Consider the following 14,958-nt stretch of genomic DNA (forward strand, 5'->3'; position numbering starts at 1 on the left):
GGTACAACAATCACTTGAATCGAGTGGGAGTTAATCTTCCAGATGAGATAGTGATGTTTCTCCAAAGTCATTTCCACCAAGCTACTAGAGCATCGTGATGAACTATAACATATCAGGGATAGATATGATGATCCTTGAAATATTCGCGATGTTTGACACCACGAAAGTAGAAATCAAGAAGGAGCATCAATTGTTGATGGTTAGTGAAACCACTAGTTTCAAGAAGGGCAAGGGCAAGGGCAAGAAGGGATACTTCATGAAATGGCAAATCAGTTGCTGCTCTAGTGAAGAAACCCAAGGTTGAACCCAAACCCGGGACTAAGTGCTTCTGTAATAAGGGGAACGGTCACTGAAGCAGAACTACCCTAGATGAGAAGGCTGGCAAGGTCGACAGAAGTATATTGGATATACATTATATTGATGTGTACTTTACTAGTACTCCTAGTAGCACCATGGTAATAGATACCGGTTCAGTTGCTAAGTGTTAGTAACTCGAAATAAAAGGCTATGGAATAAATAGAGACTAGCTAAAGGTGAGATGACGATATGTGTTGGAAGTGTTTCCAAGCTTGATGTGATCAAGCATCGCATACTCCCTCTACCATCGAGATTGGTGTTAAACCTAAATAATAATTATTTAGTGTTTGCGTTGAGCATAGACATGATTGTTTTATGTCTGTCGCAATACGGTTATTCATTTAAGGAGAATAATGGTTACTCTGTTTATTTGAAAAATACCTTTAATGGTCTTGCACCTAAAATGATTGGTTTATTGAATCTCGATCATAGTGATACACATGTTCATGCCAAAAGATATAAGATAGTAATGATAGTACCACCTGCTTGTGGCACTGCCATTTGAGTCATATTGGTATAAAATGCATGAAGAAGCTCCATGTTGATGGATCTTTGGACTCACTCGTTTTTGAAAAGTTTGAGACATGCGGACCATGTCTATTGGTATGTGCGCATGAAGAAACTCCATGCAGATGGATCGTTTGGACTCACTTGATTCTAAATCACTTGAGACATGCAAATCATACCACATGGGCAAGATGACTGAAAAGCCTTGTTTTGAGCAAGATGGAACAAGAAAGCAATTTGTTGGAAGTAATACATTTTGATGTGTGCAGTCCAATGAGTGCTGAGGCATGCAGTGGATATCGTTATGTTCTTACTTCACAGATGATTTGAGTAGATGCTAAGTATATTTACTTGATGAAACACAAGTCTGAATTATTGAAAGGTTCAAGTAATTTCAAAGTGAAGCTGAAGATCTTCGTGACAAGAGGATAAAATGTCTATGATATGATCATAGAGATGAATGTCTGAGTTACATGTTTGGTACACAATTAAGACATTGTGGAAATTGTTTCACAACTAATACCGCCTGGAACACCATAGTGTGATGGTGTGTCCGAACATCATAGATGCACCGTATTGGATATGGAGTATACCATGATGTCTCTTATCGAATTACCACTATCGTTTATGGGTTAGGCATTAGAGACAACCGCATTCACTTTAAATAGGGCACCACGTAATTCCGTTGAGATGACACTGTATGAACTATGGTTTAGAGAAACCTAAGCTGTCATTTCTTGAAAGTTTGGGGCTGCGACACTTATGTGAAAAAGTTTCATCCTGATAAGCTCGAACCCAAAGCGGATAAATACATCTTCATAGGACACCCAAAACAGTTGGGTATACCTCATATTTCAGATCCGGAAGCAAAAGTGATTGTTTCTAGAAACGAGTCCTTTCTCGAGGAAAGGTTTCTCTTGAAAGAATTGAGTGGGAGGATGGTGGAGACTTGATGAGGTTTTTGAACCATCACTTCAACTAGTGTGTAGCAGGGCACAGGAAGTTGTTCCTATGGCACCTACACCAATTGAAGTGGAAGCTGATGATAGTGATCATGAAACTTCGGATCGAGTCACTACCGAACCTCGTAGGTCGACAAGGACGCGTACTGCTTCGGATTGGTACGGTAATCCTGTCTTGGAGGTCATGTTGCTAGACAACAATGAACCTACGAGCTATGGAGAAGCGATGGTGGGCCCGGATTCCGATGAATGGCTCGAGGCCATAAAATCTGAGAGAGGATCCATGTATGAAAACAAAGTGTAGACTTTGGCAGAACTACTCGATGGTCGCAAGGCTGTTGAGTACAGATGGATTTTAAAAGGAAGACGGACAATGATGGTAAGTGTCACCATTACGAAAGCTCGACTTGTCGTTAAGATGTTTTCCGACAAGTTCAAGGAGTTGACTGCGATGAGACTTTCTCACTCGTAGCGATGCTATAGAGTCTGTTGGAATTATATTAGCAGTTACTGCATGATTTATGAAATCTTGCAGATAGGATGTCAAAACATTGTTTCCTCGATGATATTCTTGAGGAAAGGTTGTATGTGATACAACCAAAAGGTTTTGTCAATCCTAAAAGATGCTAACAAGTATGCAAAGCTCCAGCAATCCTTCTAAGGACTGGAGTAAGCATCTCGGAGTTGGAATATACGCTTTGATGAGATAATCAAGGATTTTGGGTTTATACAAAGTTTATGAGAAACTTGTATTTCCAAAGAAGTGAGTGGGAGCACTATAGAATTTCTGATGAGTATATGTTATTAACATATTGTTGATCAGAAATGATGTAGAATTTCTGGACAGCATATAGGGTTATTTGAAAAGTGTTTTTCAATGGAAAACCTGGATTAAGCTACTTGAACATTGAGCATCAAGATCTATAAGGATAGATCAAAAACGCTTAATAGTACTTTCAAATAAATACATACCATGACAAGATTTTGAAGGAGTTCAAAATAGATTGGCAAAGAAGGAGTTCTTGGCTGTGTTATAAGGTGTGAATATTGAGTAAGACTCAAGACATGACCACGGCAGAAGAGAGAGAAAGGACGAAGGTCGTCCCCTATGCTTTAGACGTAGGCTCTATAGTATGCTATGTTGTGTACCGCACCTGAAGTGTGCATTGCCATGAGTCAGTCAAGGGGTACAAGTGTGATCCAGGAATGGATCACAGGATAGCGGTCAAGGTTATCCTTAGTAAATAGTGGACTAAGTAATTTTCTCGATTATGGAGGTGGTAAAAGAGTTCATCGTAAAGGGTTACGTCGATGAAAACTTTGACACTAATCTGGATGACTCTGAGTAGTAAACCTGATTCGTATAGTAGAACAGTTATTTGGAATAGCTCCAAATAGCGCGTGGTAGCTGCATCTACAAGATGACATAGAGATTTACAAAGCACACACGGATCTGAAAGGTTCAGATCCGTTGACTAATAACCTCTCTCACAAGCGAGATATGATCAAACCCCATGGGTGTTGATTCATTACAATCACATAGTGATGTGAACTAGATTATTGACTCTAGTGCAAGTGGGAGACTGTTGGAAATATGCCCTAGAGGCAATAATAAAATGGTTATTATTGTATTTCCTTGTTCATGATAATTGTCTATTATTCATGCTATAATTGTGTTATCCGGAAATTGTAATACATGTGTGAATACATAGACCACAACATGTCCCTAGTGAGCCTCTAGTTGACTAGCTCATTGATCAACAGATGGTCATGGTTTCCTGACCATGGACATTGGATGTCATTGATAACGGGATCACATCATTAGGAGAATGATGTGATGGACAAGACCCAATCCTAAGCATAGCACAAGATCGTGTAGTTCGTTTGCTAGAGCTTTTACAATGTCAAGTATCATTTCCTTAGACCATGAGATCGTGTAACTACCGGATACCGTAGGAGTGCTTTGGGTGTACTAAACGTCACAACGTAACTGGGTGACTATAAAGGTATACTACAGATATCCCCGAAAGTATCTGTTGGGTTGACACGGATCGAGACTGGGATTTGTCACTCCATATGACGAAGAGGTATCTCTGGGCCCACTCGGTAATGCATCATCATAATGAGCTCAATGTGACCAAGTGGTTGGTCACTGGATCATGCATTACGGTACGAGTAAAGTGACTTGCCGGTAACGAGATTGAACGAGGTATTGGGATACCGACGATCAAATCTCGGGCTAGTAACGTACCGATTGACAAAGGGAACTGTATACAGGATTACTTGAATCCTCGACATCGTGGTTCATTCGATGAGATCATCATGGAACATGTGGGAGGCAACATGGGTATCCAGATCACACTGTTGGTTATTGGCCGGAGAGCTGTCTCGGTCATGTGTGCGTGATTCCTGAACCCGTAGGGTCTACACACTTAAGGTTCGGTGACGCTACGGTTGTAGAGATATTAGTATGCGGTAACCCGAAAGTTGTTCAGAGTCCCGGATGAGATCCCGGAAGTCACGAGGAGTTCCCGAATGGTCCGGAGGTGAAGATTTGTATATAGGAAGTCTAGTTTCGGCCACCGGGAAAGTTTCGGGGGTCACCGGTATTGTACCGGGACCACCGGAAGGGTCCCGAGGGTCCACCGGGTGGGGTCACCTATCCTGGAGGGCCCCATGGGCTGAAGTGGGAAGGGAACCAGCCCCTGGTGCGCTGGTGCGGCCCCCTTGGGCCTCCCCCTGCGCCTAGGGTTGGAAACCCTAGGGGTGGGGGCACCCCACCTGACTTGGGGGGCAAGTTCCCCCCTTGTCCGCCGCCCCCCCCCCCTTTGAGATTAGATCTCTAGGGCCCCCCCAGGGCCCCTATATAAAGAGGGGGAGGGAGGGCTGCACACCTTAGTCCCTGGCGCCTCCCTCTCCCCCTGTAACACCTCTCCCTCTCGCTGAGCTTGGCGAAGCCGTGCCGAGATCGCCGCTACTTCCACCACCACGCCGTCGTGCTGCTGGATCTCCATCAACCTCTCCTTCCCCTTGCTGGATCAAGAAGGAGGAGACGTCTCTCCCAACCGTACATGTGTTGAACGCGGAGGTGCCATCCGTTCGGTACTAGGATCATCGGTGGCTTGGATCACGACGAGTACGACTCCCTCAACCCCGTTCTCTTGAACACTTCCGCTCGCGATCTACAAGGGTATGTAGATGCACTCCTCTCTCTCGTTGCTAGTCTCTCCATAGATTGATCTTGGTGATGCGTAGAAAATTTTGAATTTCTGCTACGTTCCCCAACAGAATCAACCTCCATTAACATAGATTTTATAGTAATCAGAAGAACCGGATTTTCTCATTCATTGAGACTATCTATGCCTTTGGTACTGGCACTTCTTTCATATGGGGCTGTTGTTTCTCTATCATTGCCAAGAGGAAAATTAATTGTATAGTCTTTCATTTCCAAGAGGTAGTAGGTTTTACAGGGACCTTTATCACAAGATCCGTGTTTACTCATTCCTCATTTATAGAGCTAACAACATGTGTTATATAGGTCGTACAACATGCTCCCCCAAATACAATCTATTTGAGTCTTAGGTATTTTCGTACCATGCTCCCCCTAATTACTCCATCTTCACTAAAATTGGGGTATCTTTAAACTTTATTGTTTGGGTTTATTCTGTTAAAACTTTCTTTTTATGGCACTTTAAGCACCATCTTACTATTCCTTAGTCTGGTTTTGAAACTGTAAAAGATCTAGGAATATAGCTATTTATTTTCTTTAGGGGTATTATTGTGACTGTTGTACTCCCCCAGACGATCACATTCTTCATTAATGGATCACTTTAGATGCATAATGTGCATCACATTATCTAAAGTATAGGGGAGTTTCATCATTCATAATTTATCTCATATTTCTTTCTCCCCCTCGAAATGTGGCAATAACTTTTCCTCCACAATTTCGAAAAAACATTCATAACTCTTGTGAATTGAGGAAACTTCAATTATCTACTTCATTTATCTGATTACTTCATACGTAATGAAGTTATCTGTTAACTGGTATGGGAGTACTTTTTCCTCATTCCATTTCAGAAAATCAACCGAGTTCTTTATCATTAGTACTTTTGCAAGTCACACTTGCATATCATCACTATAAGCCTTGCAAGCAATGTGACTAATGAGTTAGTTACGGGATGATGCATTACGGAACGAGAAAAGAGGCTTGCCGGTAATGAGATTGAACTAGGTATGAAGATATCGACGATGGAATCTCAGGCAAGTAACATACCGATGACAAAGGTGAAGGAAATATGCCCTAGGAAATAATAAAGTTATTATTTATTTCCTTATTTCATGATAAATGTTTATTATTCATGCTAGAATTGTATTAACCGGAAACTAAGTACATGTGTGAACACATAGACAAAACAAACTGTCCCTAGTATGCCTCTAATTGACTAGCTCGTTTATTAAAGATGGTTGTTTTTCCTAACCATAGACAGGTGTTGTCTTTTGATGAACGGGATCACATCATTAGCAGAATGATGTGATGGACATGACCCATCCGTTAGCTTAGCATTATGATTGTTACATTTTCATTGCTACTGCTTTATTCATGACTTATACATGTTCCTCAGACTATGAGATTATGCAACTCCCGAATACCGGAGGAACACCTTGTGTGCTATCAAACATCACAACGTAACTGGGTGATTACAAAGATGCTCTACAGGTGTCTCCGAAGGTGTTTGTTGGGTTGGTATAGATCGATATTAGGATTTGTCACTCCGTGTTTCGGAGAGGTATCTCTGGGCCCTCTCGGTAATACTCATCACTATAAGCCTGGAAAGCATTCTGACTAATGAGTTAGTTGCGGGATGAAGTATTACGAAACTAGTAAAGGGACTTGCCGGTAACGAGATTGAACTAGGTATTGAGATACCGACGATCGAATCTCGGGCAAGTAACATACCGATGACAAAGGGAACAACGTATGTTGTTATGCGGTTTGACCAAAAAAGATCTTCGAAAAATGTGTAGGAACCAATATGGGCATCCAGGTTCCGCTATTGGTTATTGACCGGAGACGTGTCTCAGTCATGTCTACGTAGTTCTCGAACCCGTAGGGTCCGCACGCTTAACATTCGATGACGATTTGTATTATGAGTTATGTGATTTGATGACCGAAGGTTTTTCGGAGTCCCGGATGAGATCACGGACGTGACGAGGAGTCTCGATATGGTCGAGACATAAAGATTGATATATTGGAAGGCTATATTCGGACATCGGAAAGGTTCCGAGTGATTCGGGTATTTTTCGGAGTACCGGAGAGTTAGAGAATTCGCGGGGGAAGTAGTGGGCCTTAATGGGCCATACGGGAAAGGAGAGAAGTGCCTCAAAGGGTGCCCCCCCCCATGGCAAGTCCAAATTGGACTAGGGAGGGGGCGGAGCCCCCCCCCCCCTCTCTTTCCTTCTCCCTCTCCTACTCCTTCCCTCTCTCCCCTCTTGGAAAAGGAAGGGGACTCCAAGTAGGATTGGGAATCCTAGTTGGACTCCCCATATAGGCGCGCCCCTCCTAGGACGCCCTCCTCCTCCTCCCTCCTTTATATATGTGGCCAGGGGGCACCCCATAGACACACAAGTTGATCTTTTAGCCGTGTCCGGTGCCCCCTCCACAGGTACACACCTCGATCATACCGTTGCGGAGCTTAGGCGAAGCCCTGCGCCGGTAGCATCATCATCACCGTCGCCACGCCGTCGTGCTAATGGAACTCAGCCTCGGCCTCAACTGGATCAAGAGTACGAGGGACATCATCGAGATGAACCTGTGCTGAACGCGGAGCTGCTGTACGTTCGGTACTTGGATCGGTCGGATCGTGAAGACGTACGACTACATCAACCGCGTTGTCATAACGCTTCCGCTTTCGGTCGACGAGGGTACGTAGACAACACTCTCCCCTCTGATTGCTATGCATCACCTAGATAGATCTTGCGTGATCGTAGGAAAATTTTGAAATACTGCATTCCCCAACAAAAGGGAACAACGCATGTTGTTGTGCGGTTTGACCGATAAAGATCTTCGTAGAATATGTAGGAGCCAATATGATCATCCAGGTTCCCCTATTGGTTATTGATCGGATATGTGTCTCGATCATGTATACATAGTTCTGAACCCGTAGGGTCCGCACGCTAACGTTAAATGACGATTTGTGTTATGAGTTATGTGTTTTGGTGATCGAAGGTTATTCAAAGTCTCGGATGAGATCACGTATGTGACGAGGAGTCTAAAAATGGTCGAGGCGTAAAGATCGATATATTGGAAGGCTATATTCGGACATCGGAAAGGTTCCGAGTGATTCGGGTATTTTTTGGAGTACCGGAGAGTTACAAAAATTCGCCGCGGGAAGTCATGGGCCTTAATGGGCCATACGGGAAAGGAGAGAAGTGCCTCAAAGGGTGGTCGTGCCCCCCACCCATGGCAAGTCCGAATTGAACTAGGGAGGGGGTGGCGCCCCCTCTCTTTCCTTCTCCCTCTCCTACTCGTTCCCTCTCTCCCCTCTTGGAAAAGGAAGGGGACTCCAACTAGGATTGGGAATCCTAGTTGGACTCCCCCTATAGGTGCGCCCCTCCTAGGCCGCTCCCCTCCTCCTCCCTCCTTTATATACGTGGCCTGGGGCACCCCATAGACACACAAGTTGATCTTTTAGCCGTGTGCGGTGCCCCCTCCATAGTTACACACCTCGATCATACCGTTGCGGAGCTTAGGAGAAGCCCTGCGCCAGTAGCATCATCATCACTGTCGCCACGCCGTTGTGCTGACGGAACTCACCCTCGGCTTCAACTGGATCAAGATTATGAGGGACGTCATCAAGCTGAACGTGTGCTGAACACGGAGGTGCCGTAGATTCGGTACTTGGATCGGTCGGATTGTGAAGACGTACGACTACATCAACCGCGTTGTCATAATGCTTTTGCTTTCGGTCTACGAGGGTACATAGACAACACTCTCCCCTCTTGTTGCTATGCATCACCTAGATAGATCTTGCATGATCGCAGTAAAATTTTGAAATATTGCATTCCCCAACAGTGGCATCCGAGCCAGGTCTATGCGTAGATGATATATGCACGAGTAGAACACAAAGAGTTGTGGGCAATAATAGTCATACTGCTTACCAGCATGTCATACTTTGATTCGGCGATATTGTTGGATGAAGCGGCTCAGATCGATATTATGCGTATGCTTACGCGAGACTAGTTCTACCGATGTGCTTCGCACACAGGTGGCTAGTGAGTGTCTGTTTCTCCAACTTTAGTTGAATCGAGTGTAGCTACCCCCGGTCCTTGTTGAAGGTTAAAACAACACACTTGACGAAAAATCATTGTGGTTTTGATGCGTAGGTAAGAATGGTTCTTGGTAAGCCCATAGCATCCACGTAAAACTTGCAACAACAAAGTAGAGGATGTCTAACTTGTTTTTGCAGGGCATGTTGTGATGTGATATGGTCAAGACGTGATGATATATAAATTGTTGTATGAGATGATCATGTTTTGTTAAAGTTATCGGCAATTGGCAGAAGCCTTATGATTGTCTCTTTATTGCATAAGATGTAAGCGACATATAATTGCTTTACTTTCTCTCTATGCGATAGCAATAGTTGCAAAAGCAATAGTTGGTGAGACGACCATGTGACGACACGTTGATAGAGATCAGGATGATGGAGATCATGGTGTCATGCCGGTGATGATGGAGATCATGACGGTACTTTGGAGATGAAGATCAAAGGCACAAGATGATGATGGCCATATCATGTCACATATTTTGATTACATGTGATGTTTATCTTTTATGCTTCTTATTTTGCTTAGTTTGGCAGTAGCATTATAATACAGTATCCTTATTTTCTGACCTTCACAGATGATTTGAGCGGATATGGGTATATCTACTTAATGAAACACAAGTCTGAAACATTTGAAAAGCTCAAAGATTTTCAGAGTGAAGTGGAGAATCATCGTAACAAGAAAATAAAAGTTTCTATGATCTGATCGTGGAGGAGAATATTTGAGTTACGAGTTTGGCCTTCATTTAAAACAATGTGGATTAGTTTCACAGCTCACGCTACCTGGAACACCACAACGTAATGGTGTGTCCAAACGTCGCAACCGCACTTTATTGGATATGGTGCGATCTATGATGTCTCTTATCGGTTTACCACTATCGTTTTGGGGTTATGCATTAGAGACAGCTGCATTCGCTTTAAACAGGGCACTGTCAAAATCCGTTGAGACGACACCATATGAACTATGGTTTGACAAGAAACCTAAGCTGTCGTTTCTTAAAGTTTGGGGTTGTGATGCTTATGTGAAAAAGCTTCAACCTGATAAGCTTGAACCCAAATCGGAGAAGTGTGTCTTCATAGGATACCCAAAGGAAACTGTTGGGTACACCTTCTACCACAGATCCGAAGGCAAGATATTCGTTGCTAAGAATGGATCCTTTCTAGAGAAGGAGTTTCTCTCGAAAGAAGTGAGTGGGAGGAAAGTAGAGCTTGATGAGGTAATTGTACCTTCTCTCAAATTGGAAAGTAGTTCATCACACAAATCAGTTCTAGTGATTCCTACACCAATTAGTGAGGAAGCTAATGATGATGATCATGAGACTTCAGATCAAGTTACTACAAAACCTCGTAGGTCTTCCAGAGTACGGTCCGCACCAGAGTGGTATGGTAATCCTATTCTAAAAGTCATGTTACTAGACCATGATGAACCTACAAACTATGAGGAAGCGATGATGAGCCCAGATTCCGCGAAATGTCTTGAGGCCATGAAATCTGAGATGGGATCCATGTATGAGAACAAAGTGTGGACTTGCCCGATGATCGGCAAGCCATATTAAATAAATGGATCTTTAAGAGGAAGATAGACACTGATAGTAGTGTTACTATCTACAAAGCTCGACTTGACGCAAAAAGGTTTTCGACAAGTTTAAGGTGTTGACTACAATGAGACTTTCTCGACTGTAGTGATGCTTAAATCCGTCCGAATCATGTTAGCAGTTGCTATGAAATCTGGCAAATGGATGTCAAAACTGCATTCCTTAAATGGATATTTCTTAAGGAAGAGTTGTATATGATGCAACCAGAAGGTTTTGTCGATCCTAAAGGTACTAAGAAGGTGTGCAAGCTCCAGCGATCCATCTATGGACTGGTGCAAGCATCTCGGAGTTGGAATATACGCTTTGATGAGTTGATCAAAGAATATGGTTTTATACAGACTTTTGGAGAAGTCTGTATTTATAAGAAAGTGAGTGGGAGCTCTGTAGCATTTCTAATATTATATGTGGCTGACATATTGTTGATTGGAAATGATATAGAATTTCTGGATAGCATAAAGGGATACTTGAATAAGAGTTTTTCAATGAAAGACCTCGGTGAAGCTGCTTACATATAGGGCATCAAGATCTATAGATATAGATCAAGACGCTTGATAAGATTTTTCAATGAGTAAATACCTTGACAAGTTTTTGAAAGAGTTCAAAATGGATCAGTCAAAGAAGGAGTTCTTGTCTGTATTACAAGGTGTAAATTTGAGTTAGACTCAAAGCCCGAGCACGGTAGAAAATAGAAAGAGAATGAAAGTCATTCCCTATGCCACAGTCATATTGTTCTATAAAGTATGCTATACTGTGTACCAGACCTATTGTGTACCCTGCCCTGAGTTTGGCAAGGGAGTACAATTTTGATCTAGGAGTAGATCACTGGACAGCGGTCAAGATTATCCTTAGTTAGGACTAAGGAAATATTTCTCGATTATGGAGGTGATAAAAGAGCTCGTCGTAAAGAGTTACATCGATGCAAGCTTTTACACCGATCCAGATGACTCTAAGTCTCAATCTGGATACATATTGAAAGTGCGAGCAATTAGCTAGAGTAGCTCTATGCAGAGCATTGTAGACATAGAATATTTGCAAACTACATACGACTCTGAATGTGACAGACCCGTTGACTAAACTTCTCTCTCGAGCAAAACATGATCACACCTTAGTACTCTTTGGGTGTTAATCACATAGCGATGTGAACTAAATTATTGACTCTAGTAAACCCGTTGGGTGCTAGTCACATGGCGATGTGAACTAATCACATAAAGATGTGAACTATTGGTGTTAAATCACATGACAATGTGAACTAGATTATTGACTCTAGTGCAAGTGGGAGACTAAAGGAAATATGCCCTAGAGGAAATAATAAAGTAATTATTTTTATCCTTATTTCATGATAAATGTTTATTATTCATTCTAGAATTGTATTAATCGGAAACTTAGTACATGTGTGAATACATAGACAAAACAAAGTGTCCGTAGTATGCCTCTACTTGACTAGCTCGTTTATCAAAAATGGTTATGTTTCCTAACCATAGACAAGTGTTGTCAGTTGATGAACGGGCACATCATTAGGAGAATGATGTGATGGACATGACACATCCGTTAGCTTAGCATTATGATCGTTGCAATTTCATTGCTACTGCTTTCTTCACAACTTATACATGCTCCTCAGACTATGAGATTATGCAACTCCCGAATACTGGAGGAACACCTTATGTGCTATCAAACGTCACAACGTAACTGGGTGATTATAAAGATGATCTACAGGTGTCTTCGAAGGTGTTTGTTGGGTTGGCATAGATCGAGATTAGGATTTGTCACTCCGTGTTTCGGAGAGGTATCTCTGGGCCCTCTCGGTAATACTCATCACTATAAGCCTTGCAAGCATTCTGAGTAATGAGTTAGTTGCGGGATGAATTATTACGGAACGAGTAAAGAGACTTGCCGGTAACGAGATTGAACTAGGTATTGAGATACCGGCGATCGAATCTCGGGCAAGTAACATACCGATGACAAAGGGAACAACGTATCTTGTTATGCGGTTTGACCAAAAAAGATCTTCGAAGAATGTGTAGGAACCAATATGAGCATCCAGGTTCCGCTATTGGTTATTGACTGGAGACGTGTCTCAGTCATGTCTATGTAGTTCTCGAACCCGAGGGTCCGCACGCTTAACATTCGATGACGATTTGTATTTTGAGTTATGTAATTTGATGACCGAAGGTTTTTCGGAGTCCCGGATGAGATCACGGACGTGACGAGGAGTCTCAAAATGGTCGAGACGTAAAGATCGATATATTGGAAGGCTATATTCGGACATCGGAAAGGTTCCGAGTGATTCGGGTATTTTTCGGAGTACCGGAGAGTTAGAGAATTTGCCGGGGGAAGTAGTGGGCCTTAATGGGCCATACGGGAAAGGAGAGAAGTGCCTCAAAGGGTGCCCTCCCATGGCAAGTCCAAATTGGACTAGGGAGGGGGCGGCGCCCCCCCCCCCCCTCTCTTTCCTTCTCCCTCTCCTACTCCTTCCCTCTCTCCCCTCTTGGAAAAGGAGGGGGGCTCCAAGTAGGATTGGGAATCCTAGTTGGACTCCCCATATAGGCGTGCCCCTCCTAGGCCGCCCTCCTCCTCCTCCCTCCTTTATATACGTGGCCAGGGGGCACCCCATAGAACACAAGTTGATCTTTTAGCCGTGTGCGGTGCCCCCTCCACAGGTACACACCTCGATCATACCGTTGCGGAGCTTAGGCGAAGCCCTGTGCCGGTAGCATCATCATCACCGTCGCCACGCCGTCGTGCTGACGGAACTCACCCTCGGCCTCAACTGGATCAAGAGTACGAGGGACATCATCGAGATGAACCTGTGCTGAACGCGGAGCTGATGTACGTTCGGTACGTGGATCGGTCGGATCGTGAAGACGTACGACTACATCAACCGCGTTGTCATAACGCTTCCGCTTTCGGTCGACGAGGGTACGTAGACAACACTCTCCCCTATGAATGCTATGCATCACCTAGATAGATCTTGCGTGATCGTAGGAAAATTTTGAAATACTGCATTCCCCAACAAAAGGGAACAACGCATGTTGTTGTGCGGTTTGACCGATAAAGATCTTCTAGAATATGTAGGAGCCAATATGAGCATCCAGGTTCCACTATTGGTTATTGATCGGATATGTGTCTCGATCATGTCTACATAGTTCTGAACCCGTAGGGTCCGCACGCTAACGTTCAATGACGATTTGTGTTATGAGTTATGGGTTTTTGTAACCAAAGTTTGTTTGGAGTCCCGGATGAGATCACGGACATGACGAGGAGTCTCGAAATGGTCGAGATGTAAAGATTCATATATTGGAAGGTTATATTCAGACATCGGAATGGTTCCGAGTGATTCAGATATTTTTCCGGATTACTGAGGGGTTACCGGAACCCCCCGGGGAAGTTTTGGGCCAACATGGGCCTAAGGGAGAGAGAGGGAAGCCCGCGGGGGGTGGCCGCGTGCCCCCTCCTAGGGAGTCCGAATAGGACAAGGAGGAGGGGTGGTGCCCCCCTTTCCTTGTCCCTCTCCTTCCTATTCCCTCCGGTGGAGAAAGGAAGAGGGGGGGGGGAATCCTACTTGGACTAGGAGTCCAAGTAGGACTCCTCCCATGGCGCACCCCTCCTGGCCACCAGCCTCTCTCCCCCTCCTTTATGTATGTGAGTAGGGGGAACCCCAAAGGCACATCAATTGTTCTCTTAGCCGTGTGCGGTGTCAATTGTTCTCTTAACCATGTGCGGTGCCTCCCTCAACAGTTTACTCCTCCGGTCACAGCGTCGTAGTGCTTAGGCAAAGTCCTGCATAGATCACATCACCAACACCGTCACCACGCTGTCGTGCTGACGGAACTCTCCCTCGACCCTCTACTGGATCAAGAGTTCGAGGGGCGTCATCGAGTTGAACGTGTGCTGAACATGGAGGTGTCGTACGTTCGGTACTTTGATCGGTTGGATCGTGAAAACGTTCGACTACGTCAACTGCGTTAACCTAACACTTCCACTTTCGGTCTACGAGGGTACGTGGACACACTCCCCCCCTCCCATTGCTATGCATCTCCTAGATAGATCATGTGTGAGCGTAGGATTTTTTTTTTTTTGAAATTGCATGCTACATTCCCCAACAGGTGGCGGTTTCGCGTCCGGATAATGATAGGGTAGCCCGGCCGGGCGTTTGATGAAGATATGAGAAGTATGGTTGTAGATGCTCTAAGCGCCAGCATGTATTATGAGTTTCTTT

This window comes from Triticum aestivum, chromosome 6B (genome assembly GCF_018294505.1).
Source record: "Triticum aestivum cultivar Chinese Spring chromosome 6B, IWGSC CS RefSeq v2.1, whole genome shotgun sequence".
Classification (NCBI taxonomy): Eukaryota; Viridiplantae; Streptophyta; class Magnoliopsida; order Poales; family Poaceae; genus Triticum; species Triticum aestivum.